The sequence below is a fragment of the Phocoena sinus genome, chromosome 10 (assembly GCF_008692025.1).
Source record: "Phocoena sinus isolate mPhoSin1 chromosome 10, mPhoSin1.pri, whole genome shotgun sequence".
In the NCBI taxonomy this organism is placed as follows: Eukaryota; Metazoa; Chordata; class Mammalia; order Artiodactyla; family Phocoenidae; genus Phocoena; species Phocoena sinus.
This window is the reverse complement of record NC_045772.1, coordinates 96246604-96256545: the sequence shown is the minus strand read 5'-3', so window position 1 is coordinate 96256545 and position 9942 is coordinate 96246604.

Here is a 9942-nt window from a genome sequence, read left to right as displayed (position 1 = left end):
TTTGAGTCCTGCTACTGGGTGTGCAGTTGGGATGGTGGGAGGGGAATTGCTGTTTGGAGGTTGGTGTTCAACAGTTTTTCTCGATTTATCTTTCAAATCTCATTGGTACATTGATTACCCATCTGTCTACCAAGTAATTACTCAGCACCTACTATATGCGAGGTCTGTGAATAAGGTGGTCAAGGTCCCTGTGTTCATGGGACTGATGGTTTAGCAGGAGACAGGTGTTTGACAGTCATGCATTTTTTACATTTGTGTTACTTCTATACAGGAAAATATGGGGTGTGATGTAATTGTTTGCTATTTTTTATTACGAATTATTACATGGGAGGACTTCTGTAGTTTCTTCAATGCTTAGGGCATTGAGAGGCCAGCATTTCAGTGCTGGCTCTACCTGGTTTCTATCAGGAGCTCTCAAGAGACATATCAAGATGGGTCTGTACCCTGGGGAAAAATTTAAAAATATGAATATTTATGTTTGGAGATAAATGTCCATGGCCATGTTAGAATTTAAAATGTCTAAAGGAGAACTGGTTCAGTAATTATCCAGACAGTGAAATATTATTAAGCTATTTAATTATATTTATGGAACAATTTCCAATGACAATAAATACTAGCAATATAATGAGAAGAAAAGTTTAGCAAACTTTTTACAGTTTTTATCCCAAGAAGAAAGTGCCTTGAAAAGAGAATAAGGAAGTTCCCAGTATGTTAAATGTATCAGGATTATGAGCGATTTCCCCCCTTCTTTGTCATACTTCTCTGTAATTTACAAATTTTCTTTGTGTGTAATACTTTCATAGAAAAGAAGAGAAAAGAAAACATCACAGGGAGGAGGGCATCCGTTGCCACCACCTGGGGCTCTGAAGGCCAGTGGTGCAGGGCCCGCGGGCCTGGGAGTGGGCTGGGCAGGCTGATGCAGCAGTTTCTGGAGTGGAGATACAAGAAGGAAAAAAGTCTGGCTGGGTAAGTGGCTTAGGAGTTGAGCTAACTTCTGGTTTAAGCAAAATCTCCAGGTTGATCTGCTTTGTCTGTGTTTGGTGGCGTGAAGGTGTCCAAGAGGATGCTTTCCTTGCATGGTCAGGTCCAAGCACCTCTTGAATCCACATCACATTCAGCCAGTATTTACTGAGCCCCTATCACGTGCCAGGTGCTGTCGGGTACCAGGGATGCAGTTCAGAAGGCAGACAAGGTCCCTGCTCTCACGGCTGACGTACTAGTTGAAGGAGCAACGGAATAAATAAGTAAATAAGCACCTTCAGTTAGTGTGGTCAGGCAAGGCCTTTGTCGTGAGCTGGTCAGAGTGGGAGGGGCCGGCGGGGGCTGCTTTTCGTTGTGGTGCGGTGGCTTCTCGTTGCAGAGCATGGCTCTAGGCGCATAGGCGTCAGTGGTTGTGGCATGTGGGTTCAGTAGTTGTGGCTCGCGGGCTCTAGAGCGCAGGCTCAGTGGTTGTGGCTCGCGGGCTCCAGAGCGCAGGCTCAGTGGTTGTGGCTCGCGGGCTCTAGAGCGCAGGCTCAGTGGTTGTGGCTCGCGGGCTCTAGAGCGCAGGCTCAGTGGTTGTGGCTCGCGGGCTCTAGAGCGCAGGCTCAGTGGTTGTGGCTCGCGGGCTTAGTTGCTCTGCGGCAGGTGGCATCTTCCCAGAGCAGGGCTCGAACCCATGTCCCCTGAATTGGCAGGCGGATTCTTAACCACTGCGTCACCAGAGAAGTCTCCCACTCTCTTCTTTAAATCCTCTCCCCTGCTTCTGTGATATTTTCTCTCCTAAGCTGCTTCCCAGTCTCCTTTAAGTGTCTCTCTGTCTACCTGCTCCTGAGGTGCTGATGTTCCTGAGGCTCTGTTCTTGGCCTTTCCTTGCTTTGCACGGTTCTTTGACGACCTGATCCACACCTGTGGCTGTAACTACCATTTAAATGGTGATAACAGACCAGCCTAGATCTCTGCCCCAGCTTTGGATACATCGCACACTTATCTTCTTTCTCCTATGCTTTGATGTTTCCCTGCTACCCTAAATTCAACAAATTCAAAACAGGAACTTCATCCCCAACATGGCTCCTCATTTTGTGCACTCCTGGAGACTTATTAGGAGAAAGCTATGAGTGGGTCTGGATTCCTCCTCCTCATTTTCCTGTAACACTCCTTAGTCACCCAGCTCTTCAGGGTCTGCCCCCTCAGTAAAGCCCACAAGTGTCTTCTGGTTTTTGTACTTTTTTTTTTTTTTTTTTTGTGGTACGCGGGCCTCTCACTGCTGTGGCCTCCCCCATTGCAGACGCGCAGGCCTAGCGGCCATGGCTCATGGGCGCAACCACTACGCGCCATGTGGGATCTTCCCGGACGGGGGCACGAACCCGTGTCCCCTGCATCGGCAGGCAGACTCTCAACCACTGCACCACCAGGGAAGCCCTGGTTTTTGTACTTTTGCTATTACTTCTGTTTAGGGGTTCATCCTCTCGTGAATTACTGTGATAGCTTCTTGTTTTTTTCTCATTTCGTTTACCCCCAACTCCTCATCATGAAACTGATACACTTCCTTAGACATGACGTGCTGTCTCTTCCCTCTGACTTCTCACAGTTTGCACAACAGATGAAAGTTCAGTCAATGCCTGTTGAATGAACCAAATACTGTAAGTCCCCTGCATATGAATGAGTTCCATTCTGAGAGTGTGTTCGTAAGTCCAACAGAGTTAGCCTAGGTACCCAGCTAACACAGTCGGCTGTATAGTACTGTACTGTAATAGGTTTTAATAGTTTTCACACAAATAATAGATAAAAAACAGGGCTTCCCTGGTGGCGCAGTGGTTGAGAGTCCGCCTGCCGATGCAGGGGACACGGGTTCGTGCCCCAGTCCGGGAAGATCCCACATGCCGCGGAGCGGCTGGGCCCGTGAGCCGTGGCCGCTGAGCCTGCGCGTCCGGAGCCTGTGCTCCGCAACGGGAGAGGCCCGCGTACCGCAAAAAAAAAAAAAAAAGACCTATGTAGAAATCCTGTATGTCTAAAATTCACATATCAATTTACTTTGATTAGAGTGAACTCGGATTAAAATTTAATTCTCATATTTATTTTTACCATCATAACTTCTATTTTTTTGGTTTTTAAATTTTAGGACAAGAAGGTTTTAAGATATCTTTCAATTTGCAACAATATATTTGAAAGGAATTTAGACCTGGAATCTTTTGTATTTATTTTTAGTTTCTCTTCAGCCTTTTCGTGATCCCTCATCATTAGCCTATTGTCCATTTGCCTTTCTTCTGTAGTTTTTCTGGTAACAGTGCAGGGACCCTGAGGTGATTAAACCAAAGGAATATTTCTTTTATTCTCATCCAAAAACACTTTAGATAAAATTTTTTTTAGGGAATAAGAATGTTTAATTTTTTATTAAGAATTTATTATTTTATACACATCCATATGTATTTAATTTTTTTTCCTTTTTGTCAGTGTGGCATTTACTTTTAACCAAGGGGTTTGTAATTCAAAGAAAGTCAATGTTTCATTTGAAAAATCCTTTTGCAAGTAGAAAATCTCATCATTTTAATATTTAGTCCTATGAACTATTAGTTCATAGGAGATATTAATATATTTGGGCAAATTAGAGTGGTGACAATGAAGATTATACTTTCGTTTTCCAAATAGGAAAGTTTTTCTTAAAGAGCTAGTGTACTTAAAGCATTCAGAGTTTGGTTGGATATTTGGATTTTCTTGGGAGATGTATTAATTTTCTTTGGCTGCAAAAAAAACACCCCAAAACTCAGTAGCTTAAAACAACAACAATGCTTGATTATTTCTTATGATTCTGTGAGTTGGCAGTCTGAGTGATTCTGCTGTACTTACCTGGGCCCCCTCATGGGACTGCCAGCTTCATCTGATGTTCCATCTAGGACTGCAGTGTCCCAGGTATCTGCATAACATGTCTGGCTGTTGGCTACAGGTCCTCAATTCTCCTCCAGGTGGTTTCATGTTCTCCAGTAGACTAGACTGGGCTTCACAGGTTGGTGGTGTCAGGGTATCAAAAGAGAACCAACAGGAGTTATAGGACCTTTTATGACCCAGTCTCTGGGGCTCACACAATCTCACTTTTGCCACATTTTATTGGTCAAGGCAAATCATGTATTTTACAAACTTATAAGTGAAATGCACATTCAAGCGTGTGAAGAAATAGACTTTGTCTCTTGATGAGAAGAAGTGACACATTACAGAGATGTGGATATAGGAAGTATGGTTTCTTTGAGGACAATATTACAGTGATCTACCACAGTAGACTTTGAGATTTCTTCCAGGATTTATGTAGACTGCTTGATGGTCTTTCTTACATCAACTTAAATAGGAATCCGTAGCAATTGAGACACTTTCCGGCCTTTAAATTTAAGAATATTCTAGAGACAGGCAAACTAATCTAGATCAAAGTTTCCTCTAGTGGTAAATGCCCAAATGGGTTTTGTTCAATTTATCATTTCTTTTTTTAAAATTAGAAACAAAATTTAAATTGAAGTGTAGTTGCTTTACAATATTATTAGTTTCAGGAGTACAACACAGTGATTCAATATTTTTATAGATTGTACTCCATTTAAAGTTATTCCAAAATAATAGCTATATTTCCCTGTGTTGTACAATATATCCTTGTTGCTTATCTATTTTATACCTAGTAGTTTTATCTCAATCTGGTACCATTATCTTGGTTTTGGTACCTGTGATTCAGTTTCTATTCTCAATGTACCCATTTCTTCCTCCAGAAATACAGAGTCACTGCAGATGCTGCTTCTGAATCCAAAGGCTGGAGTTCCCTTGGGGTCCCGAAATCATAGATTCTCTACTCACTCATTTCTTTCAATGTTCTTGGGCCCTCATGTAGGGAAACAAAATCCCAGTTGTTCAAACAATAGATGAAAATAATTAAAGTTTGGTCACATTAGCCATTACAGGCAGCCTTGTGTTTCAAAGAAGAGAAAAGAAATAGTTCAGTCAGGGGGAAAATCCCCACCCACAATCTCAGGATGAAACACTTAAACAGCTTGTCCTAGGATTTCTAGCAAATCACACATTTATCCTACACTTTAAGGCAGTGGGCCCCTTGTCTTGACGAAAGGCTGCCACCTAGGGCTGTATCTTTTGTTCTCCTCTAAGTTCTATTCTAGTAAAACTTTCCTAGCAGTTTGAGGACACCTACGCCTGATGCCTGCTGGCTGGCTTAATCTCAAATGTCACAAAGAAAGAAACTGTTTGTTTCAAGTTGAATTAATGTGTATCTAACTTGATAACATTTTCAAATAATTTTGAAAAATTTGAAGAGGACAGAGCTTAGATCACTTTTCCTCTGAATTTGATTACACAGTCTTCATTGGTTCAAAAAATATATGTGCTGATGCCACTGACAACATCTGGGAACCGCCACTATGCAGAAAAAACTATGACTACCACCACTGTTATATATTTGAAGTTCTCTTACTTGCTGATGGTTGTCAAAGCCAAAGTAATTCCAAGTTTTCTGGATCAGGTTAAAGGTAAGCAGAGGTCAGACCAGCTCCAAAACTCAAAGAAAGGTGAGCTCATTTTGGAGTCGTCATCCTCTGCCTTTTAATTCTTCCCAGTTTAATCAACCAGTTCAAGGGATGATAGTTTAAGTGAGAACAAATTAATCTCAGTCTCTTCGTTTGAATAAATGATCCAACAGAAGAAGAAAACATCATATGCAGATGATCCAGTAAGAGGAATAAAAAACAGCTAGAGAGAATCCAGACCCTTTGCTACTGCCAACCCTGGATCAACAGCAGATGGCGCCAAAGAACCTTAGTAACAGCTCTGCTACCAGCTCCAAGGTTGCCTTCTGCTTCCCAAACCATTCACCCAGGATTGCTAAGGAGTGGAGGTTAAGAGCAGACTCCAGAGTCAGACTGCCTGTCTTCACAATACTGCATTTGCTCGCTGGGTGACCTTGAATGAGTTTTTTTTTGTTTTTTTTTGTTTTTGTGGTATGCGGGCCTCTCACTGTTGCAGCCTCTCCCCCTGCGGAGCACAGGCTCCGGACGTGCAGGCTCAGCGGCCATGGCTCACGGGCCCAGCCGCTCCGCGGCATGTGGGATCTTCCCGGACCAGGGCACGAACCCGTGTCCCCTGCATCGGCAGGCGGACTCTCAACCACTGCGCCACCAGGGAAGCCCCCTTGAATGAGTTTTGAACTTGGTTTTCTTCTTTGTAGAATAAGGATGTTAATAAAGACTCTATCTCACAGGATTGTTGTGAAGATTACATGAATTCTTACATGTAATCACAGGCAGTAGTTTCTTGTACATAATAATCTTTCAAAGTGTTATTTGTTAGTGAATACGTAATATAAAAAAAGTACTGCTGTGACATCAAAAGCATAATATTTAGGAGGGAGAGCAAAAGGTTAAGCTTTCGTATAGGATTGAAATTAAGTTGTTATCAGAATAAAATTGACTGTTAGTTATAAGTGTGTTTTGTAAGCCTCATGATAACCAAAAAGTAACAACCTACAGTAGATACACAAAAGGTAATGAGGAGGAAATCAAAGCACACCATTATCCAAAATTATCAATTCACAAACGAAGATCACAATAGAGGAAGAAAGAAACAAGGGAACTAAAAAAAAAGAAAAAGGCGAGAAACCAATAGGACGGCATCAGTAATTCCTTACCTATCAATAATTATTTTAAATGTGAATGGATTCAATTCTTCAACAAAAAAAGCAGAGTGGCTGAATGAATAAAAAAAATAAAACCCAGCTATATGTTGGCTACAAGAGATTCCCTTCAGCTTTAAGGATACATATAGGCTCATTAAATAGATGGAAAATGATATTCCGTGGAAATAGAAACCAAAAGAGAGCAGGGGTCTTATATTTATATGAGACAAAATAGGCTTTAATTCAAAAGCTGTAAAAGCAGACAGAGATGGTCATTATATAATGATAAAGGGTTCCGTTTATCAAGAGGATGTAACAATAACATAAATGCACCCAACATCAGAGCACCTAAATATAAAAGCAAGTACTCGCACCTCTAAAGGGAGAAATAGATTGCACTATAATCAGGAAGCCAGGAATAGTCAATGGGGAAAGGATAATCTCTTCAACAAATGTCGTTGGGAAAACTGGATAATCACATGTAAAAGAATGAAACTGCAGCCCTGTCTTACTCAATCCACACACATTGACTTGAAATGTATTAAAGGCTTAAATGTAAGACCTGAAACTGTAAAATCCTAAAAGAAAACATAGGGAAAAACTCCATAACTTTGGTCTTGGCAATGATTTTCTGGAAGTGATACAAAAGCAGAAGCACAAAAGCATAAATCAAGTGGGACTGCATCCAACTAAAAAGCTTCTGCACAGCAAAAGAGCTATTAACAAAATGAAAAGGCAACTTCTGTGATGGAGGAGTATATTTTCAGACCATATATCTGGCAACAGGTTAATGTCCAAAATATATAAGGAGCTAATACAACTGAATGGCAAAAACAAAAACAAATAACCTGATTAAAAAACAGGCAAAGGGGGCTTCCCTGGTGGCGCAGTGGTTGAGAGTCCACCTGCCGATGCAGGGGACACGGGTTTGTGCCCCGGTCCGGGAGGATCCCACATGCCTCAGAGCGGCTAGGCCCGTGAGCCCTGGCCGCTGAGCCTGCACGTCTGGAGCCTGTGCTCCGCAACGGGAGAGGCCACAACAGTGAGAGGCCCGCGTACCGCAAAAACAAAAACAAAAAGAACAAACAAAAAAGAAACAGGCAAAGGGCTTCCCTGGTGGCACGGTGGTTGGGAATCCACCTGCCAATGCAGGGGACACGAGTTCGAGCCCTGGTCCTGGAAGATCCCACATGCCACGGAGCAACTAAGCCCGTGCACCACAACTACTGAGCCTGCACTCTAGAACCTGCGAGCCACAACTACTGAACCCTGTGCACCTAGAGCCTGTGCTCCGCAACAAGAGAAGCCACCACAATGGGAAGCCCGCGCACCGCAACGAAGAGTAGCCCCCACTCACCACAACTAGAGAAACCCTGTGCACAGCAACAAAGACCCAACATAGCCAAAAAAAAAAAAAAAAAAAAAAAAAAACTGAGTCAGAGGACCTGAATAGACATTTTTCCAGAAAAAGACATACAAATAACCAACAGGTACATGAAAAGATGCTCAACATCACTAATCATCAGGGAAATGTACATTAAATCACAATGAGATATCATCTCACATTGTTAGAATAGCTATCATCAAAAACACAGAAAAAATAGATGAGAGATAAGTGTTGGTGAGGATTTGGAGACAGGGGACCCTTAAGCACTTTTGGTGGGAAAGTAATCTGTTGCAGTCACTGTGGAAAACAGTATGGGGGTTCCTCAAAAAAATAAAAATAGAATGATCATATCCAGTAATCTCACTTCTGGGTATATGTTCAAAGGAAACGAAATTATTATTTTGCAGCAACATCTGCAACTCCATGTTCATTGCAGCATAATTCATAATAGCCAAGACATGGAAACAACCTGAGTGTCCATCATTGGAAGGATTGGAAGGACTATATATACATATATGTGTATATATATGTATATGTGTATACACACACAGAGTGGACTATTACTCAGCCATAAAAAAGGAAATCTTGCTATTTGAGACAACATGGTGGGACTTGGAGGGCGTTATGCTAATGCAATAAGTCAGATAGAGAAAGACAAATACTGTACCATCTCACTTATATGTGGAATCTAAAAAAGCCAAACTTGTAGAAACAGAGAGTAGAATATTAGTTGACAGGAGCTGGGGTTGGGGGAAATGTGGAGATGTTGGTAAAAGGATAGAAGCTTCCCTTTATAAGATGAATAAGTTCTGGGAATCTAGTGGACAGTATGGTGATTATAGTAACAATACTGTATTATACACTTGAAAGCTGCTCTAATAGTGTAGATCTTGAAAGTTATAACCACAAAATGAAAAATGGTAGTTATTGTACTAATCGTTTTGCAATATTTACATGTATCAAGTTATCATATTTTATACCTTAAACTTACAAATATGTCAATTATATGTCTAAAAAGCTGGAAAAAAAGAGTTCCTGGTTTTTTTTAGGGTGGGGAAATGTTATATTGGGAGGGGCAGAAGCTTCTGGATATGGAGATCCTGGGTATTGAGGCTTCGCTGGGCTAAGTCAGGCTGCTCAAGAGGGCTGAGGACCCCATGGATTTGAATGGTGACTATAGTTAATGACACTGTATTGTGTATTTGGAAAGTTGCTAAGAGAGTAGATCTTAAAAGTTCTCATCACAAGAAAAAAAACTGGGGACTTCCCTGGCAGTCCAGTGTTTAGGACTCTGCGCTTCAGTCCCTGGTAGGGGAATCCCTGGTAGTTCAATCCCTGGTAGGGGAACTAAGATCCCACATGCCTTGCAGTTCGGCCAATGAATTAAATAAACAAACAAGAAAAAAAATTGTAACTACAGTGTGGTGGATGTTAACTAGACTCATGGCGATCCTTTTGCAACATATACATTCAGTAGTCCCCTGTTATCTGCAGTCTTGCTTTCCCGAGTTTCAGTTACCCATGGTCAACTTTGGTCTGAAAATACTAAATGGAAAATTCCATAAATAAATAATTCTTAAGTTTTAAATTGTGAGCCATTCTTTTTTTGGGGGAGGGGCCATGCTACACGGCTTGCGGGATCTTAGTTGCCCTACCAAGGATGGAACCTACACCCCCTGCAGTGGAAGCGTGGAGCCTCAACAGCTGGACCTCCAGGGAATTCCCAAATTGTGTGCCATCCTGAGTAGGGTGATGAAACCTTGCACCTTCCTGCTTCATCCAACCCCGGGATGTGAATCAACCCTGTGTGCAGTGTATCCAGCTGTATGTGCTACCCACCCATTAGTCACTTAGTAGCCATCTCAGGTATCAAATGGACTGTCCTGGCATTACCGTACATGTGTTTAAGTAACGCTTATGT